Below are 22,970 nucleotides of genomic sequence, written 5' to 3'. Positions count from 1 at the left end.
CTTTACGACCACAATCGCTAGCCACGACTGCTCCCCCTCTGGCAGCGCAAATGTTGCCCAGCTGGGCGTATGACAGTGTGGACCAGCTTCCGGCAGCACTGCCATCTCTGCGTGCACCATTTCAACTGTACATATAGCCTACTCAACTTACGACCAAATCGTGTTACAACTGGTCTGCTGGTCCCAATCGTGGTTGTAAGTCGAGCACTAGCTGTACATCCATAATCTCCACATAACTTTAATAAATTCAGGCAAAGAATAAATAGATCCTGTCAAGTTCTAGGAATTTGTCTTAGTATATTATATATGATGCTTTAATGAACATTTTTATAAATATTCTGATGAAAGGGTTAATATAGCATATGACATATTTGAGGTACAAGGTTATTGTCAGTAAAGTGACTATTTGTCATTCCCTCATATAATTTCAGTCCTTTTCAAACAGCTCCCACTGTCCTTATAAAGTCATAAGTCAAAGAACCTTATTCAAGTACAATTAAGCACAGAAATGTTAAGTCATGAAATGAATTGATCCAAAAATACTAACGGATGGTGTTATAGTGCCTAATTTAAAGTAAGCAGTATTTCTTACAAAGCAGAATTCTGTGGAAAATCAAAGGGAGCTTGCAATATGAATCCCCTTCCAAGAATTGCACATGTCACTGTTAGTAGACAAGGCACTCATAAATGAATCATAGTGAATGGTGATGTTTGTCAGTATTTCATTACACGCAAAATAGCTGATTTCAAGTATAGATATAGAATCTACAATGTGGGAAAAATTGGAAAATTTTTTTTTCTGAAAGAGGCGGAATTATAGAGGACTAACAGCTATGATAACAGATTATTAGAAACATACTACAACCTGTAATGTAGAACATATAGCCAATCAGAATAAAAGATTACATTTTCTAGACTCTCTTTCAGCAAGATGTGGTCATATGACTAAGTTTTGGCCAATAAAATGTAAGATGAACTTGAAAATTATAGAGCTTCTATGAAGGTTGCTTCATAAGACACACTTTTTCTGGAAGAGAAATGTTTTTTCTCTTTTTTTTCCCCTCTTTGGGACTGAAAATTAAATATTATGACACTAAGATGGCCATCATTCTGGAAACAGAAACAGAATCAATGATGACTTCCTTTGTATAAGATAGTAATCAACTTCTATCTTGTTTACATTAAAAAACCACCATTAAAAAAATGCAGCTAAACTTACACCAACAAATGTAGTCGAGACAGACAGGGAAGTTAAGAACTCATGCCTGGGACTAAAATAAGTTGTTTTCTTTGAAGTGGTTGCCTTGGGAAGAATATGAAAGAGGCTACATCTACCATCAGAGATCCCACCATAGAGAAGAAAAATACGCTGAGCAAGAATATTGTTTCTTTTCTTGATATCTTTTTCTAAGATAATCTTGAAGGTACAATAAATTTGATTGACTTGGGTTCTTTTGCAATGATAAGACAGAGGCTACTTTTACATATGTCAGTTTTGCTATGAAACAGAGGTCAGCTGGGCTTAAAGAAGTTTCATTGTTTTATATTTTGTCCCAAATTATTCTGAAAACTCAAGAAATAGCTTTGAATTAAATTTTACTTAAGTATAATAAAAGCATAGAGGTGAAAAACAATGTATTCAAAGTAGCTCACCAACAGAAATGACAAGGCAGGTATTTTTTAAGAGCTGAATAAAGAAAAGACATATTAGAAAACAATTTGTATCATCTTTCACTAATTTATGCAATATAATATATCTTAGGGAATCTTAACAAGCAAACAACAAAACAAAAGATTTGAAGATTTTTAAAAATTTGCTTCTTGGAATAAATGCTCTTTTATTTGGAATAAATGTTTAAGAACCACAATTACTAAATTATGTTTTCAATGTTCAAAAGTATTCACATTATCTTCAAAGTAATGACTACATCAAAATAAACTTACTATGTGTATATCTTCAGAAATTATGATGTTTTCCTGTTTTGCTTTGCCTTTATTCCATTATATAGCTATAATATATATGTAAATACTGTAAATACATATTTGCAAAATTTTATGTAATAGAAGGAAATAAACTATGTACTTATAAATATATAAACAAACAGAAAATTTTACACTCCTCAGATGGACAGGAACACAAATTTCAAAAGCACTGATAAAACCAGAAAATAATTAGATAAATTACAGACACAGTTTGCCTCCCATACCTTTTATAATTTTTCTATTTGCATGTTGGAAAGAGAAAATGCAGAAATATTTTTAAGGATTATTTTACAGTACTTTCCAAATACCATTTGCCTTCTTGCCTAGATTAAAGCTACATTTCAAAATTAACACAGCCCCTTGCTTAGATTTAATTTGTATACTTTCAATCTTTAAGGAGCTTTTCTAGACACTGGCTTAGGAGCCAGACATTTTAGACAAACAGTTGAGTCCTGTTGGGAAAAAAAGTTGGCAGGGGGGATCACTCCCCCTAGAGTTTTAGGTATGAGGAGCTATCAGTGTCAAATCTAATTCTTCTCAGGGTTTACCACGATTGATGGAGTTAAAGCCAACAAGTCCATAACATATCTCATCATTATAGCTCTCTCACTGCGGGGTTGATTGGTGCACCTGTCTGGGTCTGACCTACTCTACTTGCAGAATAGAGCTGCCTCTAGCCCCAAACATAGGTTCACCTATCATTTAGATGAAGCACAGATTTGTTATAAAATTAATGAAGAAACCAATACAACCAATTTAAATATGATACAGGCAAAAGAAAAACTGATCTACATGAATGATAATATGGGTGTGTACTTAAACATAAGATAGATGGGTATAAGTATATATTAACCATAAACTACAGGAATAGAGACGTAGATGTAATAGTACATCGTGGAGAGGTAAAGCACACACACTGAGAAAAACTGCAGCCCTGATGGCTGCAGAGTCCAAGTGTTAGCAAATTATAGCCTAAGAAGTCCATGGAGATCATTTTATGTAGTATCAAATAACAATGATAATCACAAATCTCATTCTGTGTTCCTGGTGCTTTGCTGCTTCTGACACGGTGATCCCTTTGAGAGGGAACTGTATTGAGAGGAGTACACTGATGTGAGATAATGAGTATAGCTACAGAAGTCATTTTCTTTTAGCAGAGGAATAATTGCCTATGAAGATTATATCTTAAAATGTTGAGGTAAGTCAAAGTATAGCAAGTGCAAGCACAAACATGAATGCAAGCATGTGTGTCTGTGTGTATGTGTAATGTGTGGAAAACTACACAATTAGTAATTTATCTCAATAGCTGGCAGCATGTAATTATCGTTGGCAAATATGTATAGACATAAGTATTTCACTGTAAGTATGAGTTCTAAAATTATAACACATTTTCAGACTAAAAATCCAGAATTAACAAGATTCTTACAATTGTTTTCTTTTTTTGGCTTGGAATCTTGATTTTAGCATCAACAATTAATCAACGTAACTTAACATGGTCAATTGGCTTTCCATCCCAAAGGCCATTATATAGGATGGCAGTATGTTTCCTCGTAGAGATTGTGCCAGTTTCACTGTGGAGCAGATGGCAAGTCAACTGGGTTTAGGTGGGTAGTCCAGATTATGCCATATTAAGTGACATCTTCCAGCAGGATGTCAATTTCATTAGACACTGGTGCCACCTTGACACACCATGAAACTATCTGCTGCTTTCCATCAGACCTGTTGCCACATGAAAATAGAGAACACACAAAAATAGAGGATTCGGGCAGTCACTGGAATATTCTGACAGTGTACTCCTAGAGATTTATTACAAAAACACTCCAGGCTCCAGGTGAATTTCTGCCCTTTAACTGTCCAGGGGATTGAGCATAATTTCATTCCACACTCTAGAAGAACTATTGGTTTAGCATGCCAGAATGTATCTTCTCTATATCTCAGACATACAACCCACAACTTTTTGTCTCATTGATAAAACAGATGGCGATACTGTATTTCCTTTATCCCATGAAGTATAGTTGCCTAGAATAATTAATAATCAGCACTTCACAGTAAAAAGATTTTTAAAAGTATAAAATTCCTCATCAGTATTATATTTTTCCCAAATGAAAACATATCTGATGCCCTATTTAGTTTAAACTCAGGCTAGGTTTGACCTGAATTCCTATAGTCTTAGCATTAGCTTGAAGCAGAAATCATTTCCTCTTATACTTTCCTACAGCTCTGACTTTTATTTGACTTTAGCTGAGAACTTCTATTTTTATACCAAAACATGAACCCTCACTGGTATTCAATTCCCCTGCATTGAAATAGTGTTTCAGCCAACAGTTCCAGTAGGTATCATGTAACTGGCACAGCCATGGCAGAAACAATGCTCTGTTCTGCCAACATTCCATTTCATCTTTCCTGGGCAGCTTGATTATTGTGCATATGTCTATGGGCATGAATCTTCTTACCTAAAGATTACAATACAAAGGAGAGGTCTCTGCCTCTGAAATAAGGACTAAAGCTTTGAATAGGGTGTCTTTGACGGCAAAAATTGTAGCTAGGCAATTTACATTCTAGAGCACTAGTACCTGCCTTTCTGCCAGATTGTAATCAATTTTAAAATAGTCTCTATTTTCCTAGCTGAAAGAAATATGCAGATTTCCTTTCATCAGTATCCTTTAAAATTATTGGAATACTTAGCTATTTCTTTATTTCTTGAATAAAATAGGAGTTTCCTTGCTGCCTTTGCTTAATTTTTTGTGGTATATTTAAGGAGTGATTGTGACCTTTCAACTTCAGTCTAGCGTGCCTGAGTTCATATCATGAATTATCAACATTTTTAGTAAGAGAAGAACCAAGCATTTTCCACTGGCATCTTTCCCTTTGGGTTTAGCTTTAAAGTCCATGTCACATACACCTAACTGTCATGAGGAGCTGCCAATATATGTTGTTCAAAGTTGAGTTTTGTAGAGTCTTGGCTTGTGGCTGGGGCAGATAACAAGCAGTGATAAGCAAGATTTCAGCGGAACTGTATCTCACCCAGGATTGCCATGTGAACTCAGCATGTTCCATGTGTTTGTGATTTGGAAACATTTCACTCAAATTGGTCTGTCTTTATGAACAGGGCACAGTAAAGCCTCCACCCCCCAAAAAAGATGGTCACTTTGGTTTATGTGTTTTCTGACACACCTTCTTTTTACCTTCTACCCCCAACCCAAGACTCAAAGTCAATTTGTTTCTCTGTTTCTTCATTTGGTTAAGGGAAATTTAAGGAAACTACTCAAGGCAGACAGATGCAGACACTGTATCAGGTACTATGTCTATATGTTCTTATTTCATTCTCACACCATTTAAAATAGGTATTGATAGCTCAGATTTATAGAAAACAGAAACCAAGAGAGTTTAGGTAACTCTTCAAGACATGAACAAATAAAAGTCAAGAACCAAGATTTGAACCCAGGTCTAAATGACTTCAGAACTCATGCTTTTTTCTACCATCAATAATGGCAACAACAACAACAAAATTCTACTTTTGGTGTCAACTCTAATTGATTGGCACTGGCTTCCAGGAAGTCTGTCTTTAAAAAGATTCTGAAGTCAAGCTAAGACATAAGAGGGAAAACTACTAGGATCTGTTAGTGACACCTGAGCAAGTTGGAAAAAGAACTTTTGTTACGGGTGCTGTGTCACTTACATGAAATCATTTGTTCTCCCAATACCAAGCCTCTTCTCTAATCTACAGATTGGAAAACAGGGTTTTATATTTCTTCATGTTACCAGTCACAGATTAAGTGACCTTATAGTATAGTCTGCTATAATGCTTGCTTTAAAAACACGAGTTTGTTCCAAGAAGATTGCTATGTTAATAAACAATGTGAGCATAATATAAATTTCATATTTGCTCATGCATAATTTCATCAGTGAAGAAAAGCTAGGTGATAGGAGAAAGCTGTACTCTGCTGGACCAAGCCACAAAATCTTACACAAAATGCATACAGGGCCAGGTACTGTGTCTCACACCTATAATCCTAGCACTTTGGAAGCCAAGGCAGGAGTTCACTTGGGCCCAGGAGTACAAGACCAGACCAGGATACATAGCAAAGCCCAATATTTACAAAAAATACAAAATTTACCCATGTGTGGTGGTATGTACCTTTATTCCCAGATACTCAGGAGACTAAGGTGAGAGCCTGGGAAGTTGATGCTGCAGTGAGCTAAGGTAGCACCACTGCATTCCAGCCTGGGTGAAAGAGTATGACCATCTCAAAAAGTAAAAAATAAAAAATAAAATGCACAAATGTGCACAACCTCAAACATTGACCCATTATCTCAATTCACCAAGTGTGTTAGGAGCCACACCTGTCCGTATCTGGCATTACAAATTTCCAACTTACTTCAAACACCCTCCCTTCACCACTTCACAATAATTCCTAAGCTACATTGCTTCTGAACTCTATTTCCAAGTAAACTTCAGCTCTACCAACATGAAGTGCCATATTTAACTATTTATTTACCGTTCAAAATCTGTAAACTATGCCACCATTTTTATTAGATTCCTATATATTTTTGAGTGTATCACTGAAGAGGATTTTAAGTGTTTTTCCTCTAACCTCATTTTTCCTGTAAGCAGTGAGATCTTGATTATGTGAATTCTCACAGTGGTTTTTAGGAATGCGTATATCTCAGTATAACAGCAATTACTGCTAAGTGCTAAGATGAGACTTTGATAAACATGCATTTTGAAAATACGCTTGGAAAGAATGCAATTGGTCCAGCAGTAAACCAAGGGTGGGGCAGCAAGAGCAATCATCCTGAGGTACAGACAATAAAGGAAAACACATCAGCCTGCTTTTTATTATCACCACGCACCAGCAACTATAAAGAATGTTAGGGGTAAATTACTTATCCATGAAAAAAAACTTCTGATAATCTAAATTTTAAAGAATTGCTGCAGTTACTGTTGAGTTTTACTAATCTACAAATAAGATTAAAATAAGCACATTTTTATTGTTTATCCCTTAATAAATACTATTTTCTATATTAAAGTGATTTCAGGCAAATTCCATTTATACAATTGCCACTGGTACTTGTGAACTCAACTATACATATTAATGTCAGGTGTAAATTCACATAGCAGTTCAGGATTTTTCAAGCTCACTTTCAGTGCTGTTCATTTCTCTAATACCTGTGAAAACACCTGTGTTGAATTAGACTAGAAACATATATATTGTTCTTATATATATTCATATATAATATTATTTATATATTATTATATAATATTATTTATATATTATTATATAATAATATATATTATTACTATATATTATTAATATATTCAGTTTGTTAGATTATAAATAAATAGTGATTTCATAAAGAAATAGAAATTAATTTTTTCAATTCTGTGTATTTGTGAATTCAGTGTAGAGCAGTGAGATGAAGAACAAATTATAAAACATAAAAATTGTAATTGGTATGGTAGGCAGAATAATGACCTGCCACAAAATGTCCATGCCCCAATCCCTGAAATGTGTGAAAATGTCACTTTACAGAGCAAAAAAAGAAAAAAAAAAAGTACTTTGAAGATGTACTTAAATTAAGAACCTTGTGATGGAAAGGTTGTCTGGTGTGCCCAGTATAAAAACAAGGGTCTCCGTAAGTGGAAAAAAAAAAAAAAAAAAAAGTCAGGAGAGTAAGAGGAAAGGAGCTGTAACAAGAAAGCAAAGGCTGGAGTGATGTAATTGCCGGATTTAAGAAGGAAGGAGCACAGCCTCTAGAAGCAGGAAAAGATAAGGAAGGGGATTCTCCCCTGGAGGCTTCAGAAAGAACACAGTCCAGCCCAACAGCTTGGTTTTAGCTTCATGAAACCCACTTTGCACTTCTGGGCTTCAGAAGGATAAGGTAATACATTTGTGTTGTTTTAGGTTGTTAAGGGCGTGGTAACTTGTTACAGCAGCAACAGGAAACTAATAGAATTGGTTAAATGCAGCTTTTGTTCACACACAAAATATTTTAATAAGTTTAAATAGCTTTACAATTGCAAGTAATTCTCTTTCCAAATTAGTTTATTAAGACAGAATGATTATTACTAAATGTAACATGTTATCACTTAAAATAATTATTGTCACCAACAAAAGAAGGGTGTAAAAGGAAGATGTCAAGTATGCTTGGTACCTCACAGCACTGGTACTAATGTTCAAGAATTCTGTTGGCCTTAAATAAAGGCACACCTGAACTCTTCCCTATTCCATCACATGTGTATACTATCTTCTCTGATTTATAAATTTCTCACCTTTGCTCTCTCCATTATCTTCTCCATTTAGAACTAACTGAGTTAAAGATAATTTTTTAAAAAATTGTATCAATACATTTATACTACAGAAGAAAAAGGAAAAAAGATTAATTGCTTCCATAACTCGAACAGTCACTATCATTTCTTTAAGGGAAGAGACCAGGCTTTACTCATGCTTCCTACCAGCATCTCAAACAGTGTCTGGCATCGAATACAACAATCGATAAAGCTTGATTAATAAATGAACAATAAAAAGAGAAGTTCTACGTTTTGAATGTCCCTGTTCCCCAGATGTCTCCTATACAACTCCAAGGTGTCTTTTAATATTCTGCTTCAAAGACAGTTTACCAAAATCTTCCTAAGTACCCTCTGCCCAGATCTAAGTTCTTTCTTTGCCAAATTCTGACAGCCTATTTGTACCACCATACAGCTCTTAACATGGCCTGTAACATAGTAAAATAGTTATAAATGACTTTATTTTCTCTACTAAATTATAAGGTCTTTTTTTTTTTTTTTTTTTTTTTTGAGGCAGAGTTTCGCTCTTGTAGCCCAGGCTGGAGTGCAATGGCATGATCTTGGTTCACTGAAACCTCTGCCTCCCGGGTTCAAGTGATTCTCCTACCTCACCCTCCCAAGTAGCTGAGATTACAGGCATGTGCCACCATTTTTGTAGTTTTAGTAGATACAGGGTTTCACCAAATTGGCCAGGCTGGTTTTGAACTCCTGACCTCAGGTGATCTGCCTGCCTTGGCCTCCCGAAGTGCTGGGATTACAGGCATGAGCCGCTGTGCCAGGCCTAAATGAAAACCTCTAAATTGCTAAGGGTATGCAATTTATTCAAACCTGTGGTCACAGTAGAACCTATAAGATAATTTGCATGTGTTACATAATCAATAACATTGTTCAATTCAAGTTGAAATTGCCATATCATCAAAACCAACTTCATTTCTATTCAATCATGTTTGTAAAGGTATAAACATCTTTACAGATACTTTCAAACCCATGCACGTAAAATCATACCTTCTCTCATTACCTGTACTTTTTTTTCAATAACATAGTCTATCAGATGAAAAAAATTCCTCCAGGGAATTCATTGTTTGAGATTTCAATATATGTTATATGTATTTGTCCATGGCCCAGGATATAAATCAGTTATTTTTTCTTTTCTTAACAAAACTGACACTTTTAAGTTGTGTCTTTTTAATGCACATTTATTTTCAAAACATTTTAATCTCTGGAAATCCTCATTGGGCCCCTCCTCATGTTGCATTACTGCATGTCATATTCTTACTTTGTTTATATAAGTGCCCTATCAAGATTTATGGAGACAAAATGTAAAGACTTTCACAAAAGGTTTGATGTAAAACTGCCACTGTAATTTAAAAGAGTACATTTCCCACAGTCTTTCTGGAAAACAAAAATATTCAGGGTGTCAACCTTAATTTCTCCATATACAAAGGAGGCAGACAGCTAGAAATTCAGGCTATCAAACTGTCTACATTTTCTCTTGCTTTCCAGGCACCCCAAGCTCTAAGCCAGTGCACTACTACCTGTTTGTGGCACTAATCTAGTTATATCAAGGGCCCCCAGAGAACTGGCAGTTTTCTGAAGCCTGATGAAAAAACATTCACAGAACAATTGTTACAAAGAATAGGATCCGGTCTGGCTGTCTAGCTTTTCTCCCATCAATAACCCAGACAGTGAAATTTCAGATAAACCAAGTCCAAACTGTCATGCAACAAGTAAGTGCTAAATTTATACGAAATAGTGGGGATTTTAGGGCTAACATAAAAAGAACATTTGAGGGAAATAAATTTGATTGGAGGACACTGAGGAGAAGATTAATTCTTTTCTTAGATGAAGCTACTCTGTGAAGTATGAAAACTCAGTAAAATGCAGAAAACATGTCATTAACAAATATAAAACCCATACATATATTTTGTCACAAAATTCAAAATTTATTTTAAATACAAATGGTGGTTAAGAGTATGTTTTCATAAATGGTAAGATTTCAAATATCTCAGATGACATTTGCAAAATTTTTTTCCTGAAAATTATGTGATGACATTTTGACACTTGAATTGTCTGTAAAAAACATAGCTCCCCACTGCTTTCTAGTAGTCCAAATGAGAAGAGATGTAGTAACTTCAAGAGATGATGGAGACAATATGCTTTTTAAATATAGGTGGTGGCATGTGAAAGGTGTTCAACATCATTTATTATCAAAGACATGCAAATCAAAACTACAATGAGATATCACCTCATCTCAGTAAAATGGCTTATATCCTAAAGACAGGCAATAACAAGTGCTGGCAAGGATGTGGAGAAGAGGGAACCCTCAGACACTGTTGGTGGGAAGGTAAATTAGTACAACCACTACGGAGAACAGTTTGGAGGTTCCACAACTAAAAATTGAGCTATTAGATGATCCAGCAATCCCACTGCAGGGTATATGCACAAAAGAAAGGAAATCAGTATATCAAAAAGATATCTGCAGTCCTGTGCTTGTTGCAGCACTGTTTACAATAGCTAATATTGTAAGCAACCTAAGGGACATTGATATATGAATGGATAAAGGAAATGTGCTACATATACACAATTGAGTACTATTCAACCATAAAAAAAATGAGATCCAGTCATTTGCAACAGCATGGATGGAAATGGAGATCATTACATTAAGTGAATTAAGCCAGACACAGAAAGACAAATATTGCATGTTTGCACTTATTTGTGGGATCTAATAATCAAAACAGTTGAACCTGTGGACATAAAGAGTAGAAGGATGGTTACTAGGGCTGGGAAGGGCAGTGGGGTCTGGTGCTGGGGTGGTGGAGATGGCTAATGGGCACAAAAGAATAATTTAAATTCATCTATTATCCTATAGGTTCTACTGTGACCACAGGTCTGAATAAATTGCATACCCTTAGCAATTTAGAGGTTTCCATTTAGTCCTGGCACAGTGGCTCATGCCTGTAATCCCAGCACTTTGGGAGGCCAAGGCAGGCAGATCACCTGAGGTCAGGAGTTCAAAACCAGCCTGGCCAATTTGGTGAAACCCTGTATCACCATAACATGATGAATTTTTATTAAATAAAAAGTTTTGGAACTGATCTTTATTTTTCCCTAGAAATTGTTACTGTAGGAATAGAAATACACTACTAGAAAGCAGTGGGGAACTATGTTTTTTACAGACAATTCAAGTATCAATTGAAATAGAACAAGGGATTTGGAAACACTTGAGGACAGGTTTTTAAGGAACCAGCATTTAAATGGCATCATTCATATCAAAAACTAGTGTTTGAATATCTAACCAGTGTAGTAGGTATGGTTTTGGAATTTGGAAAAAAAAAATATCCTTACATATGGCTTAATATTTTGAAATTAAATCATTCTTATTTATGCACAATTATTTAGCATATTTTAATTTACGGAAGATTATTTAGTTTAGTGTGAGTAGCTTCATATTCTTGGAAGAAAAATGTGTATGTTTAAATAACTTAGACTGGCTTCTACTTAGCTCTCATTGCAGAGGTTTTACTGCTTAGCATAACGCTGTTTTGTAATTGCTATCATGTTGTTTAGTGTGCCTGTGTTTTATCTCCTTACCTAGTGTCTAAGGACCTCATTGTCGAGAAGTATATTTTCTAGTTTCTCTCCAAAAGACCTGCACATACTACTACTGGCTGTAAGGTTGCAATGAATGCTTAATTGGTGTCAGATAATTGGATACATATTTCAAAAAAAATTACTAGTATTCTCAAGAGGAAGAAAATATTGTTTTATGAATCTTTACTTGAGTTGAAAACTTAGTTTTAAAAGCATCGTTGTTAAGAAAAATGTGTTTTATTATTGTATTAGATGTAAACATAAAAACTTACTCTCCTTGATACATATCTTTCTCATTTTACTAGGCAGTTCCCTTAAACCAAGGCTATTTTGTCTTTTTCACAACTTTGTATGCTCATCACCAAGAATGGTGCTTTGCAATATTTGATTATCAAGAAATATTCATTAAATGACATATTAGTACTCTCCTAATAGCTACAGTAGGAACAAGAGATCAGATATCTAAGTTCCTAAGTGTTAGTTTCTTGTGTTCTCAATTGCAGTTTCTAGTTGCTTAGTAATAGGCTGGAAAAATGCTAATAATATTTGTAAGATTATTTCATACTAAGTAAATTCTTTTTAGCTTTAATTAGTTGTTGATTCTGTTGAGCTATGCAGATAATCATATCGTCTGAAGATAAGATAGCCAGGCTCTCCAAACCCGTATTATCCTGGTGCAGTGGTGAAGAATATTCTTATCTTGTTCCTAATCTTAAAAAAATGCATTCAGCATGGTATTTGCTTAAAATACTTTGGCAAATACTCTGTATCTAGTGAAATGTCCTTTTTGTTCAGGATTTTCTGATAATTTTTATTATAAAATTGATTTTGAACTTTAGCTCATACTAAGGTAATCACAATTTTAATAAGTTAGACCATTTATATGCTGAATTATATTAATATCTTTTTTGACAATGCAACATCAAGGCGTTTCAGAAATAAATTCTACTTGGTCATAATATATTGTAATATAAATATTATAGTCATTTTTCTAATAATTTATTTAGGAATTATCTATGTTTTTAATCTGAGTAATCCTATAAATTTGTTTTCTTTATGAACTGGTCAGACTTCATTAGCTCCCATTCAATACCAAACCCTCATGTCTTCTTTGCTAATAAAATTCTAATTTATTCAGTACAATGATCTTAGTAGTTCATGAATCTTGATCAATCTAAGCCAGCAATTTTCAGGCCTCTTTTTTCAGTACACTTTTATTTTTTTCAAAAAGTTTTGAGAATCCCAATGAGCTTTTATTTATGTGGGCTAAGTCTATTGATAGTTGCTGTACTAGAAATTAAAATAGATGTTTAAAACACAAAAATGAGTGAGTATACATCCCATAACCATCAGAGCAATGACATGATCACACATCAGGTAATCTCGGGAAACTGCACTATACTATACACTTCTGAAAAAATAAACTGAGTGAAAATGAAAAATAACATCTTGGTATTACTATGAAAATTGTTTTGATCCTGCAGAATTCCTCAAAAAGGGGGAGTTCCCAGATCATACTTTGAAAACCTCTGATTTAAGTAAATCAAAATAGTCATGTCCCTAGTTTTCCAGATCTCCGTATAGCAATGCATTACCCAGTGATCTGATTTTGGCCAATGGGATTTGGGCAGAAGCAAATAGAGGAGATTTATGGGAGAGCTCTTATTTTAGTGATAAAACGTCAAAAGTAGGAATGTGACTGGCTCTCCCTTTCTCCTCTGTCATTGTCATAAAAGCACTTATAAACTGTGAAGCAGCAACAGGACACCTGCAATGATAAGATTACAAAAATGAAGATGGAAGCCAACCCGTAGGGTGACAAGAGCAGATAGTTAAAAATGAATCTAAGTCTCTTATTTCATCATTAAGTAGCTGAATAAATAAAATCATACCTCCAGGTGTCTTACAAGGGAAAATAAATCCCTATTTATTTAAACCATTGTAATTTTTTTTTCTGTTACTAGAAGCTAAACATATTCCTTATCTTTAATCAGTTTTGAAATCAAAGTTTTATTAGCATTATAAAATAAGTTCAGAGCATTCCCATTTCTACTTTCTGGCATAACTTACAGAAATTAGGAATAATATTTTGCTGAAAAGTTTGGTTGATATTATGTACCCATAAAAACTGTCTGAATCTTGAGTCTTTTTTGTTTAGTATATCTTTTACAAGATTTGACCTTTAAATAATATTCTTGCCATTTTAGCTTTTTGGAGTTTCAATAAATTAAAGTGTTCATTTTTTTCTTATACCAATTTTGGCATATATTTTTAAATAAATGTGTTTATATTTTTTAGTTTTCAAATTTATTGCTGTTCTCAATATTTTTGGCATGTTTTAACCTGTTTATGCCTGACTGTTCCTCTTTTAACATTCTCTACTTTACCTAATTTTTTGTTGAACTGTCTTGCTGTAAGATTGCCTTACTTATGATTCTTTTCAAAAAATTGATTTTCCATTTTCTTTATCTGTTCCATATTTTTCTCTATTTTATTGTCTGAGTTTATTTTGTTGCTATTTTCTTATTTTAGAGTTAAATATTTAGCTCTTTGGTGTTCAATCATTTTAAACACAAACTACAAATTTCTCTCCACATGATTTTTTTCAAATATTATTTTATTTTATGCACATGAATGTTTTTATCAAAATAGAATTACTGTTGGTGTTCAAATACTAAAAATGGCTTTCTTCTTAGTTAATTGTATAGCATGGTCGTTTTTCCATGTTATTATTCTACAGCATTGTTCTAACAGCCGTTACTGTTTCATTATAGGGCTATATTTTCATTGATTTAACCAGTCTTCTGTTGTTGAATATTTGGGTTGTTTCTAGCACTTTGTTTTTCCTTTTGTTTATTTATTTTAAAAATTATTTGGTTTTTATTATTGTAGTTACATAATGGTTTTACATATGGAGTGCTTGTGGTATTTTCATAAAGGCATACAATGTGTAATGATCAAATTAGGATAACTGAATTATTTACCACCTCATGTATTTATCATTTGTTTTTGTTAGGAAACTTTGATTCTGTTAGTTATTTTGAAATATACTATAAATTATTAACTATAGTCACCTTATTGTGCGACAGAACACTAGATCTTATTCCTTCTATCCAACTGTCTTTTTGTCCACATTGACAATCCTCTCTTTATCTCTACCTCGCTAAAACCCTTCCCAGACTCTGGGAACCATCATCCTACACTCTATCTCCAAATTCAATTTTTTTTATATTTTAGCTCCCACATGCGAATGAGAACAAGAGATATTTGTCATTCTGTGCCTGGCTTATTTCACTTAATATAATGTCCTCCATTTCCATCCAGATTGCCACGTACTGTTTTATCTGTGTCACATAATTTTGACTTTTAGTTTTCAATAATATTCAATTTCGGTATATTAAATTTCCCATTTTCTTTAACCCCAAAATTATTAGTACTGTTTTAGTTTCCAGATATATAAGATTTTCTTAGTTATCATCTTTTAGTTTCAAATTTTATTGCAACTAAATTATGAGTTTTTTAAATTATATAACTTTGCTAGTCATTTTTTGAGACTTTATTTTCAAATTTAAACATGGTAACATTTTTGACCAGACCATGTATGCTTGAAATGAATGCATATTTACCGGCTATAAAGATGTGTTAGTTTAATTTTATAATTACTACCCTAGATTTTCTATTGAATGATATTTGCCTGGAATGTATTTTTCTGTGTATTTACTTAGAGAAAGATACTGATCACAAAATTTTACCAAATAGAGAACAGCCAAATGTAAAAACTAATATTCGACCAAGACTGAGGCAAAGATCAAATATCACCATCAAATAACAAGTATGATAGTGTGATATTTCATCCCAAAATGATAATTTTATTATAATTTTGTTTGGCAGTCAAATTTGAGAAGTTTGATGATGCTTTAATGTAAAATAATTTCCTAGCACTGTTAGCTGCCAGACTGCTCCTGCAGGCCTAATACTGCACACTTAGAATATTAAATAGATACCCACTCTCCACTGAAGCTAGTAGAAAAGTGAGAGTATCTGATGCCAGGCATTTTCAGCTGTTGATGGTAATATTATCAACAAGTTATTTTAACCAAATTAAAAACATATCATTTGTCCAAATCCAAATTTAGATAAGGTGATGGCACAATATAATTTGTGCAATTACTGAAAGGCTTTGTGTACTCTTTGAATATGTTTCTGAATATTTAAAAATACATATTTAAGATAATTGCATATAAAATACAGAGGAATTATCAATAGATTATAAAATGGACTCTGAATCTTTCTGACAAGAGAGAACCTTTGCAGGTGGACCTATAAAAAATGTCTGAACTCTGAAGGCAGAGGAATTTCAGTAGGTACCAACTAACCTATTTTTTTATGCAAGCCACACTTCATTGTTATTAAGTTCTGTTAAGTTGGTATTAAAGAGTGCATTTCCCTCAAGCAGTCTTTTAGATATGTAAAATCTGATAGTTTATCTTGTTCGAAAATTTCATATGAATATAAATCAAGAAAGAATGGCAGAATAATACTGAAGTGAACAGTCAGCTATGTGTCCTTCCAAAATCTGAGACAAAACCCAATATCAAATAACACGTTTTGAATAAAATGTGTCAACTAAAGCCAAGCTTAAGTTCGTCCTTCATTTCCAACCTTTCTTCACTCTATATTGTCAATCTGTCTCTCTCGATAAATTTACTGCTGTATCTTATTTTTGATTTAACATCCAATATGGGAGTTACTGTTTTTTGATCATCGAGTTAATCTATATAGTATATTGTAATTGTTTTATTGGGATTTATCTCTGACATCTTATGTTTTCTATTTCCCTTTAGTTTAGGTTTTCATTTTTCTCTTTGCTTTTATCTCTTTAAAGATATATTTTAAACTGACAGTTTATTCATTTGATTTTAATTTCTGTGATGTTATTGATAACTTTTTAATACTCATATTTGTGTTATTTGTCTCTCTTAGTTTGTCAAGCTATCTATTTTTTTCAACAAAACAGATGTATTTGCATTTAAATCATCTCCTTCTTATTCTTCCCCTCTCCTCATGCCTAGATATGCCTTAAATTTTACCCCCTTCTTCTGGGACTCCTATGCCTGAACATTGACCCTTTCAAGTCTATCCTTTATAAATTTTATAATTACCGTCTGTAATCCACTCTAATGTTCCTATTTCTTCTGTGAAAATTCCTCAATCGTATCTCCCAAGTGACTAGCTTATTTGTTGGCTTTATCTATTGGTCTTTGTACTTTCTTTAAAAACTTAATGAGATGTGGCTGGGAGCGGTTGCTGACGCCTATAATCCTAGCACTTTGGGAGGCCGAGGCAGGTGGATCACAAGGTCAGGAATTCAAGATCAGCCTGGCCAAGATGGTGAAACCCCGTCTCTATTAAAAATACAAAAATTAGCTGCGCATGTTGGCAGGTGCCTGTAATCCCATCTGCTCGGCAGGCTGAGACAGAGAATTGCTTGAACTCGGGAGGCAGAGGTTGTAGTTAGCCAAGTTCGTGCCACTGCACTCCAGCCTGGTGACAGAGTGAGACTCCATCTCAAAAAAATAATAATAATTAATGAGATATAATGCACATAACATAAAATGTATCCTTTTAAGGTATACAACTTAATGCTTCTTTAGTATGTCCACAGTAGTGCAATTATTACCACAATCAATTTTAGAAAATTTTCATCATCCCCCCTAAAACACGCTGTATCCTTTAGCAGACACTTCCTATTTCCTTACAACTTTGTCAGATCTGGGCAACCCTGATGTATTTTCTGCTTCTATAATACATCTACTGGCATTTTATGTAAGTAGAATCATGCAAAATTTGGTCTTTTGTACCTGGTTTCTTTAATTTGGAATAATGTTTTCAAGGTCCATCCATGTTGTAATACTCATCAGCACTTCACTGTTTATTGCTCAATAATATCCCTTTATATGGGTATTCCACATTTTTAATTCATTTATCAGTTGATCAACATCTGGTTGTTTCCAATAGTACTGTAATATTCATATACAAACTTTTGTTTGGGCTTGTGTTTTCATTTTTCTTAAATATATACCTAGGTATAGAACTGCTGAGTTACATGCAAACTCCATGTTTAACCACATTTGAATAGTTTGTCTAACTGTTTTCCAAAGTGGCTGTACCGTTTTCATTCCAACCAGCTAAATATGGAGGTTTCCATTTCTCCATATCCTCACCAACAATTATTATCTTTTCTTTTTCTTCTATTTTATTTCATTTCATTTTTTGTGCATATATAGATGTATAGATTTATGGAGTACATGAGATATTTTGGTATAGGCATGCAATGTATAATAACCACATCATGGAAAATGTGGTATCCATCTTCTCAAACATTTGTGTTACAAACAATCCAATTATACTCTTTTACTTATTTGAAAAAGTGAAATTAAATTATTATTGACTATAGACCTCTTGTGCTATCAAATACTAGGTCTTATTCATTCTATTTTTTTTTTTTTTTGCACCCATTAACAACCCTCACCTCTCCTGCAACCCCCTTCACTACTCTTCCCAGCCTCTGGTGACCATACTTCTATTCCCTATATTTATAAGTTCAGTTGTTTTGATTTTTAGCTCCCACAAATAAATGAGAACATGCAATGCTTGTATTCCTGTGCCTGGCTTATTTTACTTAACGTAAAGAGCCCTAGCTGCATACATATTTTTGTAAATGACAGAGTTTCATTTTCTCTATGGCTGAAACGTACTCCATTTTGTATATGTACATTTTTGTGGTCCTTTCATTTGTTTTTGTTGCTGTTGTTATTTATTTATTGTTTATACTTTAAGTTCTGGGGTACATGTGCAGATCATGCAGGATTGTTACATAGGTATACACATGACATGGTGGTTTGCTGCATCCATCCCCCCGTCATCTACCTTAGTTATTTCTCCTAATGTTATCCCTCTCCCCCTGCTATTCCTCCCCTAGCACCCCTACCCCGCAACAGGCCCCAGTGTGTGAAGTTCCCCTCCCTGTGTCCATGTGTTCTCATTGTTCAACATCCACTTATAAGTGAGAACATGTGGAGTTTGGTTTTCTGTGTTTGGTTTTCTTAAGTGTTGATAGACACCTAGGTTCCTTCTAAATCTTAGCTATTGTGAACAGTGCTGCAACAAACCTGGGAGTGCAGATATCTCTTTGACATACTGATTTCCTTTCTTTTGGGTATATATCCAGCACTGAGGTTGCTGGATCACATGGTAGCTCAATTTTTAGTTTTTTGAGGAAACTCCCAGTTGTTCTCCATGGTGGTTGTACTAATTTACATTTCCTCCAACAGTGTCTGAGGGATCCCTTTTCTCCACATCCTCACCAGCATTTGTTATTGCCTGTCTTTTGTATATAAGTATTTTAACTGTGCTAAGATTTTATCTCTGTAGATTTGACATGCCACTCTCTGATAATCAATGATACTGAGCATGTTTTCATATGCCTCTTTGCAGTATTCAGATCTTTTGCCCATTTTAAAATTTGGATTACTAGATTTTTTTTCCTGTAGAGTTGTTTGAGCTCCTTATATATTCTGGCTATTAATCCCATGTCAGATGGGTAGTTTGCAAATATTTTCTCCCATTCTGTGGGTTACCTTATTACTTTGCTGATTGTTTCCTTTGCTGTGAAGAAGCTTTCTAACTTGTGATCTCATTTGTCCATTTTTGCTTTGCTTGCCTGTCCTTTTGGGGTATTTCTTAAGACATTTTTACCTAAACCAATGTCCTAGAGAATTCCCCCAATGTTTTCTTGTAGCAGTTTCATAGTTTGAGGTCTTAGATATAAGCCTTTAATCCATTTTGATTTGATTTTTATATAAGGTGAGGGATAGGGGTCTAGTTTCATTCTTCTGAACATGGATATCCAGTTTTCCCTTTCCCAGCACAACTTATTGAAGAGGCTGCCTTTTCTTAATGTATGTTCTTGGAACCTTTGTTGAACTTGAGTTCACTGTAGGCGTGCAAATTTGTTTCTGTGTTCTCTATTCTGTTCCATTGGTCTATGTGTCTGTCTTAATGACTTTTTACTATGACAGCTATCTTGTTATGTGTTGGTGTGTTCAAGTTTTATATTTCTTTATGATTCAATCTTGGAAAGTTTTATGTTTATAGGAATTCATTCATTTATTCTAGATTTTCCTATTTATTTGCATGCATTTGCTCATAATGGCCACTAATAATCCTTTGAATTTCTGTGGTATCAGTGTAATATCTCCTTTTTTATCTCTGATTTTATTTAGTTGGATCTTCTCTTTTTTTCTCTGTCTGTTTGTCTAAATGTCTGTCAGTTTTGTTTATCTTTTCAAAAGACAACTTTTTGTTCCATTGATTTTTTGTATTATTTTCTTGATTTCAGATTCATTTATTTCTCTCTGATTTTTTATTATTTATTTTCTTCTACTAATTTTGCGTTTAATTTGTTCTTGCTTTTCCAGTTATTTAAGATGCATCATTGGGTGATTCATTTGAAGTTTTTCTTCTTTTTTTGATACAGGCACTTAAAGCTATACATTTCCCTCTTAGTAATGCTTTTGCTGTATCCCATAGGTTTTGATATTTTGTGTTTCCATTATAATTTATTTCAAGAACTGTATCAATTTCCTTCTGAATTTCTTTATTTATCCACTGTTCTTTCAGGAGCATATTGTTTACTTTCCATGTGTTCCTATAGTTTCAAACATTCCTCCTGTTATTGATTTCTAGTTTTATTCATTGTGGTCAGAGAAGATACTTAATATTATTTCAATTTTTTAAACGTTTTAACACTTGTTTTATGACCCAACATATACACTATTCTTAAGATACATGCTGAGAAGAAAAATGTGTGTTCTATAGCCATTGAGTAAAATGTTCTTTAAATATCTACTAGATTCATTTGTTCTATAGTGCAGAGTAAGTCTGATGTTTCTTTGTTTATTTTCTGTCTGAGAGATCTGTCCGATGCTGAAAGTGGGGTGTTAAAAGTCTCCAGCTACTATTATAATGGTATTTTCCTCTCTCTTTAGCTCTAATGACATCTGCTTTATATATATGGGTACTCCAGTGTTTAGTGCATACATATATATGTATATAAAATCATTATATTCTCCTGCTGAACTGACGCCTTTATCATTACATGACCTTCTCTTTCTCTTTTCAGTTTTTGTCTTGAAATCTGTTTTGTCTGATATAAGTACAGCAAATCATGCTCTTTTTTGGTTTCCATTTGGATGGAATATCTTTTTACAGCCTTTTATTTTCAGTTTACATTTGTTTTTATAGGTGAAATGTGTTTCTTCTCGGAAACAGGTAATTGGTTCTTATTTTTTCATCCATTTAGTCACTCTATCTGTTTTGAACTCTTGATTGAAGCATTTAGTCCATTTACATTCAATGTTATTATTGATAAGTAAGAACTTATACCTGCCATTTTGTTATCTGCTTTCTGGTTGTTTTGCAGTATTCTCTTCCTTCTTTCCTTCTTTTTTGTCTTCCTTTTAGTAAAGGTGATTATCCCTAGTAGTATGCTTTAATTTCTTGGGTTTTACTTTTTGTATATCCATTGTATGTTTTTGATTTGAGGTTACCATGAAGCTTGCAAATACTGTCTTATAACTTATTATTTTAAGCTGATGACAACTTAATATTATTAGCATAAACAAAACAAATAAACAAGCAAAAAGAAGGAAAAATAATAAAAACTCTCCATTTTAACTTCATCCTCCCTGCTGTTTCACTTTTTTTGTTTGTTTCTCTTTGTGTCCTATCGTATTGTCTTTGTCTTGAAAGGATATCTTTATTATTTTTAATTGTTTAATCATTTAGTCTTTCTTCTTAAGTCAATACAAGTTTATACACTACAATTATAGTATTGTCATATTCTGTGTTTTTCTGTATGCTTACTATTATCAGTGAGTTTTGTACCTTCAGAAGATATCTTCTTGCTCATGACCATCGTTTGCTTTCAGTTTGACAACTCCCTTCAGCATTTCTTCTAGAATAAGTCTGGTGTGGATGAAATCCCTCAGCTTTTGTTTGTCTGGGAAGGTCTTTACTTTACCTTCATTTTTGATGGACATTTTCACTGAATATACTATTGTAGGCTAAACAATTTTTCTGGTAGCACTTTAAATTTGTCATGCCACTGTCTTCTGGCCTATAAAGTTTCCACTGAAAAGTCTGTGGCCAGATGTATTTGAGCTCCCTGCGTGTTATTTGTTATTTTTTCTTGCTACTCTTAAGATCCTTTGTTTATCCTTGACTTTTAGAACTTTCTTTATTAAACGCTTTGAGGCAGTCTTCTTTGGTTTATACCTGCTTTGTGTTCTATCACCTTCATGTACTTGAGAGTTGGTGTCTTCCTCTAGGTTTAGGAAGTTCTCTGATATTAATGCTTTAAATAAACATTTTATATATATATATATAGATATAGATATAGATATAGATATATATACATACACACACATATACATATATTATTGCACTTTAGGTTCTGGGGAACATGTGCAAAACATGCAGGGTTATTGCATAAGTACATACATGGCAATGTGGTTTGCTGCCTCCATCCCCCCATCACCTACATATCTGGCATTTCTCCTCATGTTATCCCTGCCCAACCTCCCTACCCCCCACTGTCCCTCGTCTATTCCACCCCAATAGACCCCAGTGTGTGATGCTCCCCTCCCTGTGTCCATGTGTTCTCATTGTTCAACACCCACCTATGAGTGAGAACACGTGGTGTCTGATTTTCTGGTCATGTGTCAGTTTGCTGAGAATGATGGTTTACAGATTCATCCAGGTCCCTACAAAGGACACAAACTCATTCTTTTTTTTATTGCTGCATAGTATTCCATGGTGTATATGTGCTACATTTTCCTTCTCCAGTCTATCATTGATGGGCCTTTGGGTTGGTTCCAAGTCTTTGCTATATTATAAACAGTGCCACAATGAACACACATGTGCATATGTCTTTATAATATAATGATTTATGCCGGGCGCGGTGGCTCACGCCTGTAATCCCAGCACTTTGGAAGGCCGAGGCGGGTGGATCACGAGGTCAAGAGATCGAGACCATCCTGGTCAA

The sequence above is a fragment of the Sapajus apella genome, unplaced genomic scaffold, assembly GCF_009761245.1.
Source record: "Sapajus apella isolate SASKATOON/1434 unplaced genomic scaffold, GSC_monkey_1.0 scaffold45, whole genome shotgun sequence".
Lineage (NCBI taxonomy): Eukaryota > Metazoa > Chordata > Mammalia > Primates > Cebidae > Sapajus > Sapajus apella.
This window is presented reverse-complemented; position numbering follows the sequence as displayed.